Source organism: Schistocerca piceifrons, chromosome 3, assembly GCF_021461385.2.
Source record: "Schistocerca piceifrons isolate TAMUIC-IGC-003096 chromosome 3, iqSchPice1.1, whole genome shotgun sequence".
Lineage (NCBI taxonomy): Eukaryota > Metazoa > Arthropoda > Insecta > Orthoptera > Acrididae > Schistocerca > Schistocerca piceifrons.
This window is the reverse complement of record NC_060140.1, coordinates 114,737,198-114,762,508: the sequence shown is the minus strand read 5'-3', so window position 1 is coordinate 114,762,508 and position 25,311 is coordinate 114,737,198. Positions and strand designations below refer to the sequence as shown.

Sequence of the window (25,311 nt, the reverse complement as noted above, 5' to 3'; positions counted from 1 at the left end):
GTGTAGGATACTTTGTCAGCTGCTGTGAGTAGATTGTCTGCAGATGGTGCCGTCACTTAGCGTCTGGTGAAGTAAAAGAGCATCAGAACGAATTACTGAATCATTTAGACAAGATACCCGAATGATTGGACTACTAACGGCAAATCACTGTGAACTTTCTTCTTCCAGCTGCTTACTTGCTGTCTGCCACAAATTCCTCCCCTGTGGCAGCCTATCCATCTCAGAGCACCACTTGCGACCTACATCCTCAATTATTTGTTGGACGTGTCCCAATCTGTTTTCCCCTACAATTCTTGTCGTCTACAGCTTCTTGAAGTACTATGGAAAGCTATTCCCTGAAGTCTTAATTCATGTTCTATCATGGCAGAGATGCAGTGGAAGACTCTTAAGGGAATATAAATCGTCCACTAATACCAAAGATCCTTAAGTATTGTTCGTTTGTGTGTGGGCCTTACCAGTTTGGAATTATAGAAGAGAGATAGAAGATCCAACTAACAGCAGGTGACTGTGACAGCGCAGACAATGCTCCGTGAATTAACTTTTTTATTGCCCACATAACGAATATTTAAGAACCCAGTCTCATCAATCTTCACGCCTAAGAACAGGAATGAGTCGAACTATCTCCTTGTTCATCTGGTGACCTCGTACGTGCGGAAACGTGTTTGGTCGGGAAAACGGCAGCTCCATGTGATATGACGAAAAGCTGTGGCACGAGCAAGAGTCAGGTGAAAGTTTGTGATTCTCTCTCTTTCTGGCTGCTGGCTCCTCAGTAAGCGTCTACAGATGACGGTACACTCGTAATCTGCAACTCGCCGCACCGTTTAAAAACTGGAAACGAAACTCGGTATTTCCACATACTGGTTCAGGTTAGAGCTACTCCATATATATCGATAGGAGTGCGAAAGACATTTCCTGCCGCATGAAGAGTCTCTCTTTCTTCACATTTTAATTTTGGTTCGACATGATGATAAATGTAGCGGAACATTGCAGTTACGTATAGTAATAGTTTCCTCTTTACTGTCATCCCAGAATGTTCTAATTGACGCGCTTCACTTACGTAGTGAAATTGTAACATTGTTCCAATGTCATTATAACAATGATGGGCAAGCCTGATCTGTTAAATCATACTATTTGCTTTATGTAACTTGACATAGGATGTCGTTTAACGTCGTCAAGGAAGTTGACTACTCCTTCAGGTTTCGTGCCCTTTTACATCAGGATAGTCACAATTATGCGCGGAAACGGTGAGATGACAGTGATCTCGGTTGTGGCAGTTGCATCCCCATGGACTAAATAATTCAGTATAACGGCACGTAGATGTGCAAAGTGTTTCATTGGTCAGAGTTACTGTAATCAACACTATTTCAGTATGGGCCAACTGGTACTTCCCTGAATCCAACTTACAGGTGTTTCGAAAAGTGGATCCCTCGCTACAGGTGAAGGACAGTTCTCGCACCTTGTTGGAACGGAAGCATATTTTTCATGTTGCAGTCCTGCATCACACATGTCACAGAATGTCGGATAGATTAACCCTAGATTTCCTAATTTTAAACTTGTTGATTGTTAGATTTGATGTGTAACTGGCTAACAAAGGGAGGCCACCAATCGTGGGCTTCATACAGAATTTTGGCAATATGTTACTCATTGGAAAAGGACGGAGCTGGGCCTCAGTCTCCATAGTTTTCGATAAAGTTGAAGTACCAACAGTAACGGATACACCAAAAAGAAACAGTTGCCATATGTACAACCATCCAGTTCTGCGCCTGCGAAAATTGTCGTGGAACGACACAAAATGGATAGTCTGTACTATCAGGTGTAGCCCATATCGCAGCACAGTTACGACCGCGCACAAAACATCAGATAGTAAATTATGTGGTGTTTGTGGAAAGACCGTTAGATGCAGACATAAAACAACTAACACACTGATTTGGATATATATTAACTTAAAAATTATCTCGACCTCTCCCTAACATCTTGTATGTATATGTATCCATTTTTGGTACGTGAAAATTTGTATATTATGGCCAGTAAGGGTGTGGATCAATTGATGGGACGTTCCGTTTGTCCTCCTTACTCCTGTAATCAACTTCGCTTTCCTTCCTTAGTTTCTGTATTGGTGTTTCCTATTATTGTTGAAACTACGAATGATAAGAGTAAAACGGTATCGGCTGCCAGTTGCTCACGGCTCTATGGAACGTACTCGCAAGGATATCCCACGCATTGAACATAATATATGTAAGTAATCATGGTTTAAACGTTGGAGAAACCAAATTAACTTTCATTACCTTTGGCGGAACTGGAACCAGAAAAATGTTAACAACATTTAAATGCTATTTAAAAAGGAAATATTTGATCAGCCTTATAAACATTTCCTGCGTGAAGCCATGGGGGACTACACAGACAGATTACTACTGGCTGTTCCAGGGGTCTATCGCTTGTTCTGATGACGAATAGCTGTCGCGCTCATTCTCCAGTTCGTGCCGAATAAGATTCTATCGATGCTCATACGAAATACAGTGCATTTTGCCATGGAATCTAAGGTTAATATATATGATACAAAGACCCGCTAGAGTTGAAAATACGGAAGATATAATTAGCTTACTCCAAGTAGAGCACTCAGAGGTTCCTCATTTGGGCTAGCTGCCTGCTGTGGTCCATATTTACACACGTCTCGGCGGAGTTGTGTGTGTCGTCAACGTAACCTGCATTCCGTGAGCAGCCGGCGTTCAATTTAACACACTGCTCGGACAGTGAGTCCCGTGTTGTGAGTAGCGGCTGCACGTCTCACAAATCTCTCCTATAATTAAGTGCACGGCGTCTGAATGGAAGGTCGCAGTCTTTATGCGTGTTTACAGCGTTCCAGTAGGCCCAGAAGACCTCATTCAGCGTAAATCACCCCCAACCTTACCTCTCAGAGTTTATTCTCGTGGCACTTTTTTACGTTTCTGTAGCAGCAGCAGCAGTTTACTGCGCGAAGAGCGAGGTTTTATTTCTAGTCACGTTCTCTTTACGGCGGGGAACAGTTTTTGTGCCGAAGTGTCACTCGGTGGACGGCTTTATGACTACCGAAGAGCGCGGGTATCGGCTTAACTGTGCTCCCAAATAATGTAATACAAAATGTATTACCGCTAACTGTCGCTCCACCCCACACTTGGCACGTGTTTCCTTTTTTTTTTTTACACGCCTTGCTCGGTCCTTTCTCCCCCTCCCTTTCTTTCGTGAAGCTACTGGTACTCGAGCGACGACCTTTTTATATTTAAAAACAAAAAATAGGAAGACCAGAGTTTAGTTATGAGGTCCTTAGAGACCAAGTACAAGCTAGCATTGGTGCAAGGACAGTAAAGAAAATTCGCCTTGCCCTGTCAAAGCATCCACAAGTCATATATGGTACCTTACGCGATTTAATGAAATCATTTAAAACCCGCATCGGTTACGCGGGATGGGTATTTCAACCGCCATTGTCTCGAATATCAGACAACTGTCTTAACCGTAGCGTTGCCTTAGTCGCTACTATAAATACGTCCATTTCTAATCCTAAGTGTGTCATAACGTTAGCATTCTGGTTCGAGAAGCAATCGCAATAACGATTAACCGACATAATTCGGCGTAGTTCATCTTAGACTCTAAGACAACGTCTCGTAATTTAGTAACCGAAAGGTTAAAGAAAGCAAAATTAAGGACAGAGTGTGTCCGATTGTAACTGAAGGACAATTTATTTGGTAAAGTGTTCATTGTATTATGAACTGGTTGTTCCCGACCATTCGCTGCTGTGGCTGGATTTGGTTAAATGGAAAAGAAAGAAAAGAGTATGCACATGTTTCTAACGTGTATGAGAATTGGCTATACAGCCTAATCTCCTTCTCACCCTGCCTGCCCACCTCCTCCTTCGCCTATCTTTGTCCATCTCTTCCCCTCCTCCTCCTCCTCCTCCTCCTCCTCGTCATCCTCATCCCCCTCCTCCTGTCTGTCGATCTTCTCTCTCTCTCTCTCTCTCTCTCTCTCTCTCTCTCTCTCTCTCTCTCTCTCTCTCCATCTCCATCTCCTCCTGACCCCTCTTTTCACTACTTCTCTGTCCATCTTCGCCTTCCCCCCCCCCCCATCTGTCTCCCCTCCTTACCGCTTTCTATACAGCGAGCGAGGTGGCGCAGTGGTTAGACACTGGACTCGCATTCGGGAGGACGACGGTTCAATCCCGCGTCCGGCCATCCTGATTTAGGTTTTCCGTGATTTCCCTAAATCACTCCAGGCAAATGCCGGGATGGTTCCTCTGAAAGGGCACGGCCGACTTCCTTCCCCATCCTTCCCTAATCCGAGGAGACTGATGACCACGCTGTCTGGTCTCCTTCCCCAAAACAACCAACCGACCAACCGCTTTCTATCTCCATTTCCTCAACCCGTCTGCCCATCTCTTGTTTCCCTCTCTCTTTGACCTTGAGCATTGTTTATTGTTATTGCTTATTCAGATTCTGTAGTAGTATGCTAATCATGGGCCGACAAACCATAAATACAACTTTCCTGTTGCTAACAACTTTTCACTATTGTATAATGAATATATACACTCCTGGAAATTGAAATAAGAACACCGTGAATTCATTGTCCCAGGAAGGGGAAACTTTATTGACACATTCCTGGGGTCAGATACATCACATGATCACACTGACAGAACCACAGGCACATAGACACATGCAACAGAGCATGCACAATGTCGGCGCTAGTACAGTGTATATCCACCTTTCGCAGCAATGCAGGCTGCTATTCTCCCATGGAGACGATCGTAGAGATGCTGGATGTAGTCCTGTGGAACGGCTTGCCATGCCATTTCCACCTGGCGCCTCAGTTGGACCAGCGTTCGTGCTGGACGTGCAGACCGCGTGAGACGACGCTTCATCCAGTCCCAAACATGCTCAATGGGGGACAGATCCGGAGATCTTGCTGGCCAGGGTAGTTGACTTACACCTTCTAGAGCACGTTGGGTGGCACGGGATACATGCGGACGTGCATTGTCCTGTTGGAACAGCAAGTTCCCTTGCCGGTCTAGGAATGGTAGAACGATGGGTTCGATGACGGTTTGGATGTACCGTGCACTATTCAGTGTCCCCTCGACGATCACCAGTGGTGTACGGCCAGTGCAGGAGATAGCTCCCCACACCATGATGCCGGGTGTTGGCCCTGTGTGCCTCGGTCGTATGCAGTCCTGATTGTGGCGCTCACCTGCATGGCGCCAAACACGCATACGACCATCATTGGCACCAAGGCAGAAGCGACTCTCATCGCTGAAGACGACACGTCTCCATTCGTCCCTCCATTCACGCCTGTCGCGACACCACTGGAGGCGGGCTGCACGATGTTGGGGCGTGAGCGGAAGACGGCCTAACGGTATGCGGGACCGTAGCCCAGCTTCATGGAGACGGTTACGAATGGTCCTCGCCGATACCCCAGGAGCAACAGTGTCCCTAATTTGCTGGGAAGTGGCGGTGCGGTCCCCTACGGCACTGCGTAGGGTCCTACGGTCTTGGCGCGCATCCGTGCGTCGCTGCGGTCCGGTCCCAGGTCGACGGGCACGTGCACCTTCCGCCGACCACTGGCGACAACATCGATGTACTGTGGAGACCTCACGCCCCACGTGTCGAGCAATTCGGCGGTACGTCCACCCGGCCTCCCGCATGCCCACTATACGCCCTCGCTCAAAGTCCGTCAACTGCACATACGGTTCACGTCCACGCTGTCGCGGCATGCTACCAGTGTTAAAGACTGCGATGGAGCTCCGTATGCCACGGCAAACTGGCTGACACTGACGGCGGCGGTGCACAAATGCTGCGCAGCTAGCGCCATTCGACGGCCAACACCGCGGTTCCTGGTGTGTCCGCTGTGCCGTGCGTGTGATCATTGCTTGTACAGCCCTCTCGCAGTGTCCGGAGCAAGTATGGTGGGTCTGACACACCGGTGTCAATGTGTTCTTTTTTCCATTTCCAGGAGTGTATTTATATATTAAAAATATATAGCATATGTCTGTCCTAATGTTCGGTAGAGTGTACCGTGAAAAATTAATGTAAATCGCTCAAGAGCTTTTAGAAATGTTTGATAATAACGTTTCACCTTTATATATTACATATTTATATGTTAAATACATTTGAGAAATAGGTGTATAAAAACTCGCTCATACTCGAATGCAGCAGTTTCAAAATTTCAAAGCAATCGGTGAAAAACTTTCGGAGAGCAAATTTTGCACAAACGAACATTTTTATGTAAATAGATAACGCAGTATAAAATAAGCAGAAATCTTTAAAATCGGAAAAAATTACTGTATTTTCGGGAGTAGTTCGCATGCGAACTGGGCTGTGAACAGCATTGGCAGCGATACTGCCAGGACTTTGGTGGCTGAGCGATTAGTGTAGTTGGCCGTCAAACTGTAGTAACTGCAAATCATATCGGTGCATATCTGTGTTGCGGCAGGCTTCCATAATCCAGTAACAGAGCTACGTTCCGCACTGGTTAGGAAGCAGTAGTAGCATTCCAGTGTTCAGAACCTTGTCCAGTCATCCAGTTTTTCGTAATTTACCTAATTCACTTTCGGGAAATAACCGGGATGGCATCCTCGAAGAGGACGCGGCCGACATCCATTCTCAAACCGAACTTCGGTGCGGTAGCTGAAAACCTCGTCGTTGACGGTATTGCTTTCTTAAAATTAAGTAATGCACTGCTCTGTAGTTCCAAGGATTTGAAACAATCTGCTAGAGATCTTGTGCATGATTCAGAGATCGTCGTTACTGACTCAATATGCAAATTTTTATCCAAGAATTGAAATGGACGTTTTTGTAGTTTTCGGACATTTTCCAGATATTGAGCTCGCTTGTTGTACGTTTTTATTCGGTAACTTTTGATAACAATGCAGTTGTGCAGTTCCTGAGGCTTTCTTTGTGAGTTTCAGTGTTACGCTTCTCTAGTAGACATTAATTGCTGACTAGAATTACTGTCTTTATTTTGAGTGAAGACCTTAAATTCAATATTCCGGACACACAAAGACAGTAATAATGTTGTTGGTAGCGTGTAAGACAACACGTATGGTATACGTTGAAGCCGAATTAATGTTACTGTTGTTCGAATATTTTTATTCTAAAGCTACAGGTAAAGACAGATTTTATACGCGAGCTATTTTTATTATTTCAGATGATATATTTTCGTGGTTTGCGTGTAGATGTAATCACACTAAGGTGGCGGCCAGACATTTAGACTTGTCTGCCATTTGTGGCGTATTTTCATTGCCTTTGCATCCTGTGTCTCGAGCGCGCTCGCATTGTGCTTTGCCCGTGCTTGACCCGAGACGAATAAGCAACGCGCGTTTCGTTTTCAAGGTTACGAAACAGTCAGATTCCAGGCTTGACTTTGGACGGATTTGCTGCTTTCGACGCGTTGTACAGTGTGCCTGAGAGAATGACCTTCAATGAAATCAGTGCCATGTTGCGCACGTGATCCGACTTGAGTACACAGCCACTGTGTGACGGCGAAACAGGCTTACAACGAAGGAGAAGGCATTCATTAATCTCATTTATCTCGCCTTTTCCGACACGGATCATTCCCTCAGGCTGGCAGGCTCCCAGCTGTTCAGATCCCCAATAAGGGGAAGGATTAAACTTAAGGCGCTACCACATGCAACAAGTGGGTCGTGCAGCAAACGCTCCGTCACACGGAGGGTGTGCTACCTAGGCGCAACTAATTCTCCGAAAAGGAAACACAAGGCATTTGTGCTAGAATCACATTAAACTAGACTCTGACATTGTGGAGACACTCGAATGGTATGCCACATTTAAAAACAAGGTTTCGCTAACGTGGCTTAGAAAAGTAATTAATTAATCGTGCTTGACAGCGCATTTTTTTTTCATGCTTTCCTTCCTTCCTTCTTCTTCTTCTTCTTTTTCTTCTTCCTCCTCCTCCTCCTCCTCGAATATTCTGTTGTTACTAAGTTCCCTACCTCCCAGTCCACCTCCAACGTTGCCATTTCGAAGATATCCGAAAGTAGCGTAGACGAGATGGAATTACTTTTTTCGGCACGTCTATGTATAGAGAAAGCATCCGTCTGTTAGGTGATACTGGAGCAGCGATTACACCTGTGCGCCATGAGGCTCGTCGCCGTGCAGCTCTTGCTTGCCCTACACGGAAGCAGAGGCGCCCAGTGTGAACACAGATGTGAATGTAATCACTCGTACGCACATGTTGAGGAAGAGGCATGCATCTGTAAGCGTGCCTCTACCTGCGTGTGGAGCAGGCTACAGCCGCACGGTGCACAAGTGTAAACGCAGCTTAACAATAAGGGGTAGTTACCATATAGCGGAGATGGTGAGCCGCAGATAGGCACAACTGAAAGTCTTTCAGAAAGCGAGTTTCCGGGTTTTCGGCCGACAAGGCCTTCGTCGGCCGCACTTGCCTCAGCAGCCAGCGACTGGTCATGTGTTACGTGAGCTGCTTTTGCGTGAGCGGATGTGTGAAAGTACGTTGTCTATTTTTGATGAAGGCCTTGTTGGCCGAAAGCTCACTTTGTCAGTTTTTTTTTTTGTGCCTATCTGCGACTCAGCATCACTTTTATATGATGAGTAGCAACTATGCTTTTCATAATACTGTTACGTTCCATTCTGGATTTTGCTTGTTTAACAGTGTTTTAGATGTACTGTGGTGCCGTGCAAGACGTCCGCTGCCAGCATGGCGAGGGGCGCGATAAGAGGAAAGTGTCCCCTGCGCATGCGCTACACGATTAGCGAAGTCCTAACTGCAAATAGCAGACGTCTTTTTGCCAGTGTGGTAAATAGGCCAGTGTTGGTAGTTCAGGACGTGGCGGCGTCACCAGCTGGCGGGACTACGAGCTGCTGCGACCTCTAGCTCACGTATAGTAGCGCAGATGCACAGAATTCAGTTATATCTTTTCTCGGTATTTGGAGCAGACTATAAAAGTTTTGAAATGTTAGGCTGAAATAAATCACTGTGCGTTCATATTTATTACGCACTACGTCCTTAGATCGTTTTAATTGTTCTGCTGAAGGAACACCGTTTATGTAACAAAATCGGCTCTACAGGTGTCAGGTGTTAATGCTAGATACAGCCTGAGCACGTTGTAAGATACAATCCTCAGTGGAAGAACCAGATACCAGTAGCAGTATTCAGAATATGCCGAGAGTTCGACGTAGTAACGGGATGCAGTGCTCAGCCTGATTACGCACGGTCCTAGTGGAGGTGGTATCCCATTGACTTCCTATGACCTTTGAATTGACTCACCTAACCAGATGTGGAGAACCTTCAGTTTAACTTGAACTCCTAACCACGGCGTTTTCCATACTAACGAACATTGCCAGAGGCGACAGAAGTTACAGAACTGGGGTCGAACTCCGGAGCCTGACATTTCACCAGTGTGCCACCGATCCACACTTCCACGTAAGGAAATTTAACGTATACCCTGACGACAAGAGAAGTTGGCGTTTAATCGAAAACGTAAACCAGGAATGCAGCAGACAGCCAGAATAAACAAGAGATGTTAGTAGAACCAGATGCCAACTAGAACAAGGCCGTCTACAGGTAGCTCTTGGCCTATGAAGGTTTCCTCCGGTCATGAGATGAGATGCGATGACGTCGGACGGCTGACGATGGCGCAGGAGTCTGAACCAAGGACGCCGCCTGGTAGTCACGACGATGTGCGGCCATCGCTAGTGTCATACTGGATGGCGGTGCATTAGATACACCGCCGCTGCAACAGACTTGCCACAGCTCTTCCCAGATATCCTGCAATTACTGAGTAGTTTTAGGAATCAACAGTTGTTTAAAAACGTGTGCCAAAGCATTGAGAAGTTATGTGCTTATGTTGCTTTTATTGAGTGACAAAGCACTTTGTGGTAAACAGAACAAAATTATTTCAAGTCTTCCTAGAGAAGGACGTTCGGCAGAATTTAGTAAGCATAATATAACGTGTATGTGATAAGATGTATATCAGATTTTTAAATGGAATGCGCTAGCTGAAATAACCAGAGGGTTTTGAGAAGGGTGCGTTTTATCACATAATCTATTTAATTTATATGTCGACGATTTCGTAAACGAATGGCGAAATTTATTACTACGTCACTTAAAAAGCAAATAACGCTAGTCTAGATCAGCATTTCTCAACCAGGCATACATGTCAGACGTGGCGCGAGGTTTTTTAGGTCTTTTAATCTTCCGCAGATACAGTAACAAGAACATAAGAAAATTTACCGCCAAACTTTGTCTTCGACTAAGAAATCGCTCATTATCGTGATTATATGCATAATAATAATAAAAAAGATGTAGTTCCTGTGTTTGCTTTTTTGCTTGTAGGAAAAAAAATCACATGTAGGGGTATCGCGAAAGTTTGAAACGTACTTCAGTGAGCCCAAAGGAAAAAAAATATGAAAAACACGGTTCCAGATACGTTGCTTTTTGCAGACGACCAAGTGATTTTAGCTGGAACTGAATACGATCCACAAAGTTCACTGGACCTTCTTGTGAAAGTAGCAAGTGGCTAGTGACGTTATTTATGGTTAGGGTCAAGTTGGAACTAAAATAGTCATTAGTAACGAAACAGTAGGGTACGTTAACTGATTTCTTTATTTTGGCTGCGAAATTACATGCTTCTGAAATGATAATGTGACGAAACATCCAGTTGCTATGTGGCGCAATCAGAAGGCATTTTTAAAAGTATTGGAGCAGATACATGGGCTAAGCTGTGTAAAGTAATGGCAGTACCAGCGTTGTTGTAAGTAAGGTGAATATTGAGCACTGACTGACGTTGATCAAAATGACGTTAAGTACAGATATGAGATTTCTGTATAGCAGTAGCTGGCTGCACATTATTCGATAGGAACAGAAGTGGAGACATGTTTAATGTCCGTCAAAAAATGGTGGAAGTACAGGAACAAATGGAAAGAACATGTAACGTGGCTGCAAGAGAGCAGAAAACCAAAATCGTTGCTGATAGATAAGCCAAAACGAGGCAGCTGGTTTGGCCAAAGGAAGGATGGAGAGAGCAAAATACTTGAGACAGAAAGAAACCAGGGATGGTTTAATCAACGATAATGACATAAATATAAAACAGTGTCAGATCGGTGATTGTGTGTTGTGCGCCAGTGTCCCATGAGGAGGCGAGAATACGAGCGATACCAAGTGCAACTGACATGCTGAGTGTTGTCCCAAAAAAGTATTCGGACACCTATCAGTGGACATTGTGGGGTTCGTCTGCCTTTCGCCTTGAACTTTGATGGGGACAGTTTCAGTGAGGTGTCCGAATGTCTGTGGAGGAGTGGCAGCCCGTTGTTTCTCAAGAGTCGAAACCAGACAGAGTTGCGATGTTGGACAGTGGGGTCTGGAGCGAAGTCGACACCCTGAGTAATCCCAGAGGTGCTCCGTTGCCTTCAGGTCGCGACTCTGGGCAGGCCAGTCCATTTCAGGAGTGTTACTGTCCACATACCATAGCCTCAATGATAGGATGCATTGTCATGCTGATACAAAAAAGCATCTTCCCCCGAACTGTTCCTCTACTGTACTCCGTACACACTGCTGTATAGTCTCTTCATATTCTTCCACATACAGCGTTTTACGAGGGTAATCCCAAAAGTAAGGTGTCCTATTTTTTTTGTAAGTACATAGACCTGTTTATTTCTGCAATGGTTTACATCAGTGTACAGCCTGAACATTTAGCTATTTTTCGACATAATCACCATTTCTGTCGATGCATTTTTGTAGACGCTGTGGCAGTTTTTGTATGTCCATGTCATGCCACCTCGCCGCCATGCTGTTCGTAAGTTACGAACCTCTTCTTTCACCTCGTCGTCGGAGCTGAATCGCTGGGACCTCAATTAACGCTGACAGGTACTGTGAGACTCTGAAAAAACTCAAACGGGCAATTCGGAACCGGAGAAGAGGAATGTTGAGCAAGGGTGTACACATTCTCCATGACAACGCTCGCCCACACATCGCTCGGCAAATCGTTGCTCTCCTGCAACAGTTTCAGTGGAACATAATCACCCACTCACCCTGTAGTCCTGACTTGGCGCCCAGTGACTATCACCTGTTCCCTAGGTTAAAACAACATTTTGCCGGATTGCGATTCAGCTCCGATGCCGAGGTGAAAGAAGAGGTTCATAACTTTCTGAAGAGCATGGCGCCGAGCTGGCATGACATGGGCATACAAAAACTGCTACATCGTCTACAAAAATGCATCGACAGAAATGATGATTATGTCGAAAAATACTAAATGTTCAAGCTGTAAACTGATGTTAACCATTGTAGAAATAAACAGCTCTATGTACTTATAAAAAAATAGAAGACCTTAGTTTTGGGATTACCCTCGTATTAAGAGCTTTAAGGGAACCATTCCCTAACCACGGGTAACACTCCCATACAGTAACACCACTTTCTCCGTACTTACTGTTGGCATTAAACATAACGGCAGGTAAAGTTCTCCAGGCATTCGTCAAACTCGTACCTTTCCATCGGGTGTTCACTAGGTATAGCGTGGTTCATCACTCGTTTCCAGTCATCCTCAATTTCGTGGCGTCTCTGTTTACACTGTTTCGCACTTAGCGCAGAATTGGCTACCGAAATCAGTGGTTTACGCTTCCCTGTAGTACCCCATTCTTTTTAACTCCCGAAGCAAATTCAGTTTGCCAATCGGTAAATAAATTGCTTTGGTGCTTCCGGATACTTTGGACCAGATGGTGTAGAGTAGTGGCCGGGCTGTGTGAGCAGCCTAGAGCACAGAGGAGTGCAGGAAGGGCAGCCCGGACAGAGGCCGAGGCGCCTGCCGGGCGGGCACAGCGCCAGGGGGTCCGCGTGTCTGGCGGCGCCGGAGTGCCGGGCATAGCCGCAAATGTCACCCGTCTGCTCTCTCCGTCCCCGTATCTGTCCCCCTGCTGTTACTGCCCTCACGCCTATTTCTGTCCGCCACTCTGCCTTCGGGTCACAACACCCGTCACCACCTCATCTTCCCTCATCATCAGCATAGCTCTCGGTGTACAGCCGGCTCCGGCTCTCACAAACTGCGCGATTTCTACCTACCCGCTCAGCACACCAACCTTGCAACTTGCCCAAACAGTAACTAGACCTCGTAATTAACAGCAAACCTGTGATTTTTTTCTTGTTCACTCCCCGCAATACATCTGTAAGCCGAGTTGTGGGATTGTAGCAATTTTAAGCATAAGAATACTATTACATTTGATTATGAAATTAAAACATAAGATCATTTATTACCTTAAATATTCTAAATGGCAGTAGACTGACGAAAAAATGTCTAAAGAAAGGACATATCCACTGAACAACAAAACAAACTGGTATAGGCATGCGTATTCAAATACAGAGGTACGTAAACAGGCAGAATACGTCTGGCGCAGCCACAATGGCAGGCTATCAGTGAGTTTGAACGTCTAGCTATAGTCGACGCACGAGCGATGGGACACAGAATCTCTGAAGTAGCGATGAAATGGGGATTTTCCAGTACGACCATCTCACGAGTGTATCGTCAATATCACGAATCCGGTACATAATCAAGTCTCGGACATCGCTGCAGCCGGATCCTACAAGAACGGGACCAACGACGACTGAAGAGAATCGTTCAACGTGACAGAAGTCCAACCCTTCCGCAAATTGCTGCAGATTTCAGTGCTGGGCTATCACCAAGTCTCCGTGTGCGAACCATTCAACGAAACATCATCAATATGGGCTTTTGGAGCCTAAAGCCCACTCGTGTACCCTTGATGACTGCATGACACAAAGCTTCAACGCCTAGCCTGGGCCTGTCGACACCGACATTGGACTGTTGATGACTGGAAACATGTTGCCTAGTGGGACGAGTCTCGTTTAAAATTGTATCAAGTAGATGGATGTATGGAGGCAACATCATGAATCCATGGACCCTGCGTGTCAGCAGGGCACTGTTCAGGCTGGTGGAGGCTCTGTAATGGTGTGGAATGTGTGCAGTTGGAGTGATATGGGACCCATGATACGTCTAGAAATGACTCTGATAGGTGACACGAACGTAAGCATCCTGGCTGACAGCCTGCATCCATCCATGTCCACAGTGCCTTCCGACGGACATGAGCAATTCCAGCAGGACAATGCGACATCCGCCGCGAGTGATTAGCCGAGCGGTCTAAGGCGCTGCAGTAATGAACTGTGCGGCTGGTTTCGGCGGAGGTTCGAGTCCTCCCTCGGGCATGGCTGTGTGTGTTTGTCCTCAGGGTAATTTAGGTTAATTAGTGTGTAAGCTTAGGGACTGATGACCTTAGCAGTTAAATCCCATAAGATTTCACACACATTTTTGAATGCGACATCTCACACGACCAGAATTGCTCCAGGAACACAATTATTGAGCATATCTGGGATGCCTTGCAACCTCCTCGTACTCTTACGGACTTATGGACAGTCCTGCAGGTTTCATGGTGTCAATTCCCGCCAGGACTTACACATAGTCGAGTCGATGCCATGTGTTGCGACACATCCGCGTGCTTGTGGCGGCCGTATACGAAATTAGGCTGGTGTATGAGTTTCTTTCGTTCTTCAGTATATAATGAGCTTCAGTTGCAGGTATTTTTGTTCAGACGATACTTTGAAGCTAACGATAATATTGATTCTTTGTACATAACACACTTCAGTAAGTACACTCTGTCCATTTAACCTTTTCCGCCGTTGCCCATTTTGTTCTGTGTTAATACTTGTCTGTCTTTGGGTTTCTAGATAGTTTTAGGTGCTGAACCAGAGTCGACACAATTTAGCGTAATGTAAGAGTATGTTGGTACTGTTCTCAAGTTAATCGTAAATGTGTGAATGCTACAGTGGGACCCGTCCGGATGGCGGCGGGAAGGTCCTACGGCCCCGACTCGGATCCGCGTGTTAAATGGTTCAAATGGCTCTGAGCACTATGGGACTTAACATGTGAGGTCATCAGTCCCGTAAAACTTAGAACTACTTAAACCTAACTAACGTAAGGACATCACACACATCCATGCCCGAGGCAGGATTCGAACTTGCGACCGTAGCAGTCGCGCGGTTCCGGACTGAAGCGCCTAGAACCGCACGGTCACCGCGGCCGGCTCCGCTTGTTGAATTAAAAGCGAGAGCCACTGTGCGGGGGCGGCCTGTGTGAGACTTTCTAGCTGGTTTCCCACATCCGACGAGGCGAATACGTAGCTGGTAACGCGCATGCCCCGTCACTTACACGATTCGCAAACATCTCGAAAACGTTCTCATATTTTCGCACGGATAATAGTATTAGCCGGCCACGATATTATTGCACTTCGCGTCGCGCGGACCGTTCTCGGAAACACGCGATGACGTTACAGTAAGCAAGTACGGTGATGATCAAGGAAAATGCATCGCACTGCCAAAGATTTCAAGACAGTTGTTCATATACTATCAAGTGTTTCACATGAAATATCACAACAAAAACTTGCGATAAGCCGACCGAATGACCCTCACTCCCATGTGCAATGATAATGTGGTCGACTAATAGACACAGACATGTGGCGTACACAAAATCGGTCCTGGGGAGGAAAAAGGTGGCGACGTGAAGGTATCCGATCACACACTACCCTTAGCATTGCCAAATCGAGAATAACATACAGATCCTGTGAAGACAGGAGATAAGATAATCAAAAGAAGAAAAAGCGTAAATGTTAAGTGGTTAGCCGATTCAAACAGAGTTTAAACGATGTCGTTGTCCAAAGTGGAGAGGCCTCGTCTGTACAAATATATGTGAGCGGTCTTAAGACTGAAGGGCAAGTTTCGGAATTCGGATAGGGGGATTAGTGCAGCCTCTCTCGATCTACTCTGAACCACAGAGTTTCTGTCTGGCTGGTGGCTGTACATGCAATGTGTCATAATTCATTTCCTACCTCTCATACTTGGCACAAGTTCTCCTGCATATCTTGCGAGATTACCATTCAGCAAGGGAGGATATTGCAGGCATAGCGTGGGGGGATTGTTTCCAGAAAGAATTTTCACTCTGCAGATGAGGTACTGGCGGAAGTAAGGCTGTGAAGGCCGGTCGTGAGTCATGCTTGCATAGCTCAGTCGGTAGAGCACTTGCCCGTGAACGGCAAAGTGCCAGGTTCGAATCCCGTTCCGGCACGCTGTTGCGGAGTTTCAGTATAAAACCACTCTGCGTGTCTTGTACCCCATTTAAGGGAGATGTTTGCCGGTTTTGCAGGTGTTAATGACATCCAACTGAAATTCTGTAACGCCTTCATTACGCGTTTGGCGCGTGAGATCACACGACGAAGACTGAAAAACATTCGTTTTTCTCTTCCTTTTTCTAGAACATTTCGTCTATGCATAGTTTCGCAAAGGCTATCTACAGCTCTGAATGGTACATTTCCTCTACCTCACTAGTCGAGTCGTAATGAGAGTTGTTGAAATATAGTTGCTGTTTAACGAAACGATAGCAAATTTGCATCTTCCCCGTAAATCAAGCAGTAGGTCCCGAGTCTTCGTGAAATAAGATCTGTATAAAGAGAGTGGCTTGGGTTGTGCCGCAGACTGAGTTCTTTGGTGTGACGCCAGAGTTCCAGGCAGGACGAGGCGTGGGCAGCCAGCGGACCGTGGAAATTTCTTTGAGCCTGTCTGGCGCTGCCTGGAGTTGCTTCGGGTTGGACGGGCGCACCAAGAAAAGAACAAGGGGACGTCACTGCTGCATATCTGGCGGAGGGTACTTCTGAGAATCATTTTCCCGTTGCCTTGATCCATTTGCGAAAGGTGCGTGGGAAGAACGACCTGTAAGTTATCTCGTTTTCTCGACCTAATCATTTCGCGAGACGTGCGTGGCACAGTATGTGTTGCTGGACTCTACTGCGAACGAGCGCTCTGTGGATTTTAGCAAACTTTTCCGTGACGCACCGCACAACTCTTGCGGTGACTGCTAGTGGTTTAGAACTAAGTGTGCGGACTCATACTACTTGGGTATTTTCGCGTCACGGTGTTTTGGGTGGGTAGAGAGAGCTTTTCAGCAGTTACTGGAGACGATGGTTCCTATACCACGATCCCTTTGTTTCTGTCTCCAGTCGTAAGACTGCTCCGATGTGGCACTCCACGTGCAAGACTCTTCAGCTCTGAATAACTACGGCAACCTACATCCATTTGAACGTGTATAGTCAAGCCTTCACCTACCACTTTTTTAATGGCTTGGTATACGTTTTGTCAACTGGTCCCTTCTTTTAGTCGAGCTTGGCCAATAATTTCTTTTCTGGCCGATTGGATTCAGTCCTCTTCACCTCTTATACGATCCACCCATCTAATTTCAGCATTGTTGTGTAGCACCACATTCCAAAAGCTTGAACGATTTACTTGCCCCTATTATCTATCGTCTGCGTTTCACTTCCGTATCAGGCGACACTCCAGCAAGTTATGTCAGAAAGGGCTTCCTAATACATAAATTTGTATTAAACGTTTATAAATTTCTCATTTTCAGAAACGATTTTTTTGCTATTGGCAATCTGCCTTTTATATCATATCAACTTCGACAATCTTCAGTTATTTTGCAGCCGAAATAGTGAAACTCGTACTGCTTTTAATGTCAGATTTCTCAGTCTAATTTCCGCAGCATCGCGTTATTTAATTGGACAAAATTTCGTTACTCTCGCTTAACTTTCGTAGCTATCTATCTTGTTTCTACTTTGCTACACTGGAAGGGATTGAAATACCTTCGGCAAGATTTTATTTTAACACCTGCTAATTACTCTTTTGACTTCACTAGCTGCGACATGGTCGCGAAAGGAATAGTGACGTGAAAATGTAGAGTAAATTTCTTTCACTTCACGTCTGCGGTCACAAACTTGTAGGTTCTCAGACTACCGGTTTCGGCCAGCAGCGACCATCTTCAGATCTCGTTACGGATTTGTTGCTTCCGTTTACAGAGCCTTTTGACTCTTTCGTAAGCAAAAAAAAAAAAGGTTCAAATGGCTCTGAGCACTATGGGACTTAACATCTGAGGTCATCAGTCCCCTAGAACTTAGAACTACTTAAACCTAACTAACCTAAGGACATCACACACACATCCATGCCCGAGGCAGGATTCAAACCTGCGACCGTAGCAGTCGCGCGGTCCCAGAGTAGCGCCTAGAACCGCTCGGCCACTCCTGCCGGCTTCGTTAGCCAGAAATGGCACTAATTTAACAAGCTGCGACGCGGTCGCGAATGGAACCCGAAAATGTAGAATAAATTTCTGTAAACTGAAGCAACAAATCAGTGCCGAGATCTGAAGATGGTCCTTGCTGACAGAAACCGGTGGCCTGAAGACCTACACGTTTGTGACCACAGACGCGAAATGAAAGAAATTTATCCTGTTTTGGCATTGCAGGATGTCCCGCGTTCAAATCACGGCCGAGCCCTAGCGTTTTGTGCAAACTGGTCGTACTTCGGTGGCTGAGTCAGCGCAAAAAGCTGCCCGTCAATATAAAATAAATTTAATATTTGCTGTAAGCAACTGACCCCTCTGGTCCGACGTATGAAGGTGATTACGAAGGTTTCGGTACAGATCGTAGCAAATGCTTGTCGGTATGTCTTGTATAAAATGATGAAAAAGTGTTTCCGCCCGGAATCGAACCGGGGACCTTCTGTGTGTTAGGCAGACGTCATAACTGCTACACCACGGAAACTACTGCTGTAATCCTTACTTCACAGAGAACTTGTAACAAGATTGCCATCGTAACTTCAAAATTCAGTAAATGCAGCACTTGCATAACGAAGGTACATAGAGCAGATCCATACATGACGTGGCTCACGGGAGTAGAATGCGACATAGGCAGGAAAATACTGTTCCCGCCCGGGATCGAACCGGGGACCTTCTGCGTGTGAAGCAGACGTGATAACCGCTACACTACGGAAACGACGGACGCGATGAGTCCATCCTTGTGGTCTCAAAGACGCCTGAGCCTTACTCTCGTCCGCGCATGCACACACCATAGTTCTTTTGACAGCGTGAAACCCGTCACAACCGAGGGCTCAAGAAGTCTTCGGGGTGCTCGAGAGGGTGTCTGCCGTAGCATCCCGAACGAGATAGCGGCGTTTCGCTCAGTCGTTATTGCAAGTCATATCAGCAAAAACAATCACTTTCTTAGCAGCAGGCAGTGCGAGCCCAGCGTTTCTTGCAGATAACTCACAGTAATGTGAATTAGAGTTGCATAGCGGACCGAAGTCATGTGTGTGTGACTGGGGAATGAGGAAAATCGACGTTTTTCTAAATGTGCGTAAAACTGCTTGAATAGCGCAGCCACACCAACGACCCTTCAAGCTCAACATTGCGTAATGCCGTTGCCGGTGAGTTGTACACCGATCATTTCACGAGTGTCTGCGTTACCATAAACTAACTGCAAGCGAAGGCTTTTGCCGACAGTGAATTCGTTGGATGCGATAGTCGCCGTGTCGGTTACTACATCGTCATTCCTCGTGAAGTCCGCTGCCAGCGCAAAATTGCGCGTCGCTGTTCTCCCGGAACTGGACTGCATACCGTAAGGCATAGTCCGCGCTTTAATGAGGTAAACACGCGTCACGTAAGGTGTTTTAGCAGGAACGTAAGACCTGAATCACACGCTGCCATAATTATTTCTGGGTATTATTGAGACGGCGCGAGTTGGGTGAGGTAGCGTATTCCCGGTAGACGGCGTCCCAGCGGCGCTGCGTGTTAACCGGTTCTACGGCCAGGGAGGGGCGGGCGAAGGCATCGCTCGTTGGCACGCCACGCGGCCGATTGCTATGAGGAAAGCACGGGCGCCTCGTGCCCCGACGGGCGCCGAGCCAGCATCTAATCTGCACCTGCAGCCTTAGATGCTGAGAGAGAAAGAGAGCAGCCCTGAGGCACGGTCTGCTGGCCTTATTAGGAATTTTCCTTTTCCTCCGTGCAGAGGTGCCCGCTGGGGCCTTTGTTGCTAATACGGACAGGTAGCCGCCGTACGTTTCACACAAACTGATGTGCGGCAGAGATAATTCGCTACATGTTTCGCCATATCTTGAAGGAAAGAAGAACCATGTGCCCCAATTAGCTCCCAAAACCTGTGTTTGTGTTCGTAGGAAATCGGACGAGGGGAAAGGGTTTATAGATGAGGTAGCGAGGTAAAATTTCGAGAAGGATGCTTGACGGTCTTCATTAACTACATCCTGTTTCAGATTCGGCGAAGTTATTTTAAAAAATTTAAGAAAATTGGCGTTTAACGTCTCGTCAACAGCTACGTAATTAGAGATGGGGCACAGGCCCGCGTTAGGGAAGGAAATCGACGTGGCCTTTCCAAAGGAGCCTTCCTAGCCTTAGAAAACTTAAATGTCGATGGATTGGTGGGGATTTGAACCCCTGCACACCCAAATCATTCCATGTCTTAATCGCTACTCCACCATTTGGTACGTACGGTTGGGTCTCGATAATTCGAGGTGAACGGGACCGAGACCACCTCGAACTGTTGAAAACTCAGACTAATTACATAGAATGAAGGCTTTCACGGCAGGTGTTGTCATCACTTATCATTTCCGGGCTGAGATGCCGTGGTCCAAACATAAGACTCTCCCCTGACGTTTCGCCTTCGACTGCGGAAAGCATCCTCAGAGGACAATCGGCGAACTGCAACGAGAGCTCGAGTGAGCGCCGTATATATAAGCTATCCAGAGAGCGCCGCTGTCAATCAGGAAGGTGACCATGAAATAAAGTTTAGTGAGACGACCGTCATAGCAAAGACGTCGCATTATTATGCGCGAATGTACAGAGAGGCCATTGCGATTGCCAAACACTGCAATAATTTTAATAGAAAAGAGAAAGGCATTAAGCTGGATAAGATACGGATGTCAACATTGCAACAGCCTGACAGTCGATTAGTTTCAGTTGAGAAAGTTGGCAATATCAGAGATCATAGCACAGCCGACGTTACATGATTGACAGCGGCGCCCTCTGGATGGCTTATATACACGGCGCTCACTCGCGCTCTCGTTGCAGTTCGCCGATTGTCCTCGGAGGATGCCTTCCGCAGTCGAAGACGAAACGTCAGGGGAGAGTCTGATACATGGACCACGGCATCTCAGCCCGGAAATGTTAAGTGGTGATCAGACTATCAACATTTATGTGGGAAAAGAAATAAAACGGCGAACAGAATAAATCATACGAACAACACCTCAGTCGTTTTTATCACACTGAGATCTTTCGATTGACAGATTCTTCAGGGCGTTTCCTAGAAAAAAAGCTGTTCCAATTTAAGTCACTTGCTTCGCTAGTCACCAACACTAACTACGTCGGCACCGTATTGGAGAGCAATTTTTTATTGTTTCTTCTTTGTCAGGTAGTTTCAGCGCTTCTGACTTAGCATTCAAAGGCACAAATTAGCTTTTCCTTGTTACAAACACTCATTTTCAGGTGCGCAAACAAAAACAGTCAAAGAAAACGAAACACAACAGTGTGCTGTACCGATAATGGCAAACTTACAACACCACTTTTTACAAAAGACAAAAGGTTGCTTGAATAAACAATTAAAAACTGGGAGAAGCGTATGCGTGACTTCATTCACACAGGCGCAACGAAGGGCCTCCAGTGATTCGACAGGTGTGGTGCTGTGCTGTAGTTTTTTTACTGTCGGTTCGAACAGTGACCAATACTGTCAGAAAAAAAGTTAAAAATTATTTGCTGTACTCTTCCGTCTCTCTTTCCTCTACTGACTAACAGTTTGGTACCAAGTAGCATCATCAGACCGTTCTACTATAAAAAAGATCACAGTACATAGTTAAAATATTCTACAGGAAACGTTTTTCTCTCTGTGATACCTAATGTGGTAGATAAAGATAGGAAGCCTTCAGCCCCGAAGAGCGGTCGCCAAGCTCTCTTAAAACAGCGCACGTGTCACACACGCCCAGCCGCTCTCGCCGAAGGTCCGAGTCCTGCCTCCGGCATGGGTGTGTGTGTTGTTCTTAGCATAAGTTAGTTTAATTAGTGTGTAAGTCTAGGGACCGATGACCTCAGCAGTTTGGTCCCTTAGCAATTCACACACTTTTTTTTTTTTTTTTTCCACGCGCTCAAAGTAAAGCTCAGTCTTATGCTTTCAATATACACAAATTACGGGCACAAGTGATAAGTCACACTGTAGAAGATACCAAAAATGTAAAATTCTGAATATAACGTGGTAAATAATAATATATAAAGAATCAAACAATCTCCACTGCAATACATCATAAAAGGCGGAATTGTTAAACAATACTTCAGCTATTTACTGTGATATTTTGGTTGTAGAAGAACCTGATGACTGTATTTAGTTGCGGTCATTAGACAGAATAAATTGCGACTATAGGAAAAAGCATCTCCCCCCCCCCCCCTCAATCGTATTACAAACTGTGATCCATTTAGTATTAAGCCCTCGTAGCAAATGAACAGAAGCTCAAGCCGGTTCGTACCGGCTCTCAATAATACCCAGAAATATTTATGACAGCGCGTGACTCGGTTCCGACATTCCTGTTAAACGCCTTACGTGATGTGTGTTGAACGCATTAAACCAATTAAACCATGGACTGAATGGCTTCCGATATGCAGCCTCGAAGTACGCCGTGACAAAGTACGATTTCAGTACTTACTTTATACGGGAAATGTAATATTTTGGTTCTTGCTGCGAAGTGTTCATGTCGAAGAGAGTACTGTACAAGGGAAGCACTATAACACACATTTTCTCTCATTTTATCAAAATTATGACAAGATACCAAGTCACCCGCAACAGAATAGATGAAAAAACCTTTCAGTTCCCCTGGCGCGATCGATTTGCAATCCAGCATTGTAGTTCTAAATCTCGTACTGTGTAAAAGAACGGGAATGTGTTACCAAATACTGGTGACAATTTCATTTGGACGTGTTAATCAGCTTTTCGTTTGTGACGGTTCATCAAACTTAATGGCTCAAAGCTGGTTATGAATGAAACGAACAAGCCCAAGGACAGAGACTAGCCGGATGTACTCTTTTTACACCACACTAAACAGTGAATTTTTTTATGGTAGAATGTTGAGTAAATGGTTAGTTCAACGCCTGAAAATGTATCACCTTTCACATAGATTTTTTCGTTGATGGTTGAGCGATTTGTTTGTTGAATTGCAAAAACAGTATAGGCAGCAAGGCATCGCTGTGTTCAGAGCAACGTGCAGATTGATGATTCACTGTTACTGGCAGAGTAACCCCACACGGAGGTTGAATCAGTGCCTAGTTTTCAAGGGCTGTTACTACACGTGGTCTTTTGGAAACCGAGAAAAAAGTTTTCTTAACCTCTTCAGTTCTACTACTAGAAAAATATGTTTATAGTATTCGTATCGTATGTCATTGACGGCACAGACGGCTGGAACTTTTTGCATTAGGTAATGACACCCTGCGGAAGGTCAGCAAAGTATCGGCGCGTTTATCTTTGGCGTTACGTGAGTACAGTATACAGATAAAAGTTGCCTTTTCCGTGTGCCCTATACGACACGCGGGAGGCGGAGATGGTGTATTCTATGAAGTGGAAATTCATACTCATTGCGCCGTTCAGTGATTTTGTTCCCGACAACACGCTGTTCAAATGGTTCTGAGCGCTATGGGACTTACTTCTGAGGTCTTCAGTCCCCTAGAACTTAGAACTACTTAAATCTAACTAACCTAAGGACATCACACACATCCATGCCCGAGGTAGGATTCGAACCTGCAAGCGTAGCGGTCGCCGCGGTTCCTGACTGTAGCGCCTAGAACCGCTCGGGCATCCCGGCCGGCCCATATGCTGTAATCTACTTCTAAATACATCTTGTTATTGTGTCTGATTGACATGTAACGTATTGTTTTCTTTAAGATTCGGGATAACTTTAATGAGATAAGGCTGATAATGTTCGTAGTGTTCGTGTTATTTTTTGGCCGGCCGCTGTGGCCGAGCGGTTCTAGGCGCTTCAGTCTGGAACCGCGCGACCGCTACGGTCGCAGGTTCGAATCCTGCCTCGGACATGGATGTGTGTGGTGTCCTTAGGTTAGTTAGGTTTAAGTAGTTCTAAGTTCTAGGGGACTGATGACGTCAGATGTAAAGTCCCATAGTGCTCAGAGCCATTTGAACCGTTTTGTTTTGTTTTGTCTGACAACAGCCTTGTGGAGAGCGCGATGTGACGACGGTAGAGCTTAGATCTTTCACTCGTTCTTGCCAGAAGATGCAGCTCAGTGCGACTGCTCTACGTCGCAGAGAGCGCTGATTTTATTACGTAGTTTGTCTGCTGCAAAAAACGGCGGGCACTGGCCTGCTATGTTGCGAACGAGGCAAGGCTGTGATGTGCGAATGGGAGAGACGGACATATGCGAACGGATACGCAAGCGCAGTGGCAGCAAGTACGGCGTGTTTTTTTTCTGCAGCGGTAGCGTGTATTTTGTTAACCGAGGCGCGAGCCGGAGAGGGCGGCTGAGTCAGGGCAGGTGGGGGGAATTGGCTGAGTCACGCCAACCCTTCGTTCCCTCATTAATGGCGGGATTCGATGACTGGTGGCGCGCTTCGCCACGCTCAATTGCCACTGGCGCCAGCGCCCTGTGTGGCCAGACCAGAGCTGCGAGGGGGCGCACTGCACGAGGGCGGTGCAGCTCGCGTGTTTCACCCGTCCTGGACCTGTGCGACTACCTCATATTCCGGGGCCAAAAGATCGGTGTAGTCAAACGAATTTTGTCCGACGTTTGAGTGCCTCGACAGAGACGTGGAAGGCAAATATCTCCCGGCTGGGTCGGAAATTTTCTCCGCTCAGGGACTGGGTGTTGTGTTGTCCTAATCATCATCATTTCATCCCCATCGACGCGCAGGTCGCCGAAGTGGCGTCAAATCGAAAGACCTGCACCAGGCGAACGGTCTACCCGATGGGAGGCCCTAGCCACACGACATTTCCATTTTACCACGCGAGGTGATGAATCAGAGAGAGAGAGAGAGAGAGAGAGAGAGAGAGAGAGAGAGAGAGAGAGAGAGAGAGAGAGAGAGCGCCGACGGAAGAGAAGTCAAATAGGTAAGGGTATGGGGGATGAAAATGTTCATACGTAGTGAACGTAGCGCAATTGACTTCGACGTTAACACGGATGAAACAAAATACCATCTTCCACGCATTCAACAAGGCAGTCACCAACCAAATGGGCTACTGCCATTGCTTGGGAATTTAGTTATCTCTGGGTGTTGCTCTACGTCTAAAACATTTTTCTTGTTGTTTGATCGGGCCTTAAAAATATAGCAAGCACCCGATTATCTTGGGGTTAATGCAGACCCGAGACTCCACGGGTAACGCGAAGAACACGGATAATGCACAATATAGCGTTCTTTTTTACCGGAAACAATGTAC

At 46.1% G+C, this 25,311-nt stretch overlaps 1 protein-coding gene and 2 non-coding genes across 3 annotated transcripts in view; 1 reads left to right on the top strand and 2 right to left on the bottom strand.

Annotated features, from left to right (window-relative positions):
- Positions 1 to 25,311, top strand: part of LOC124789271 (calcium/calmodulin-dependent protein kinase cmkB-like) — a 370,210-nt gene that overhangs the window by 123,156 nt on the left and 221,743 nt on the right. The window lies entirely within an intron of this gene.
- On the bottom strand, positions 18,566 to 18,638 carry Trnav-aac. The gene has a single exon. It is a non-coding gene; the product is annotated as a tRNA-Val (tRNA).
- On the bottom strand, positions 18,797 to 18,869 carry Trnav-cac. The gene has a single exon. It is a non-coding gene; the product is annotated as a tRNA-Val (tRNA).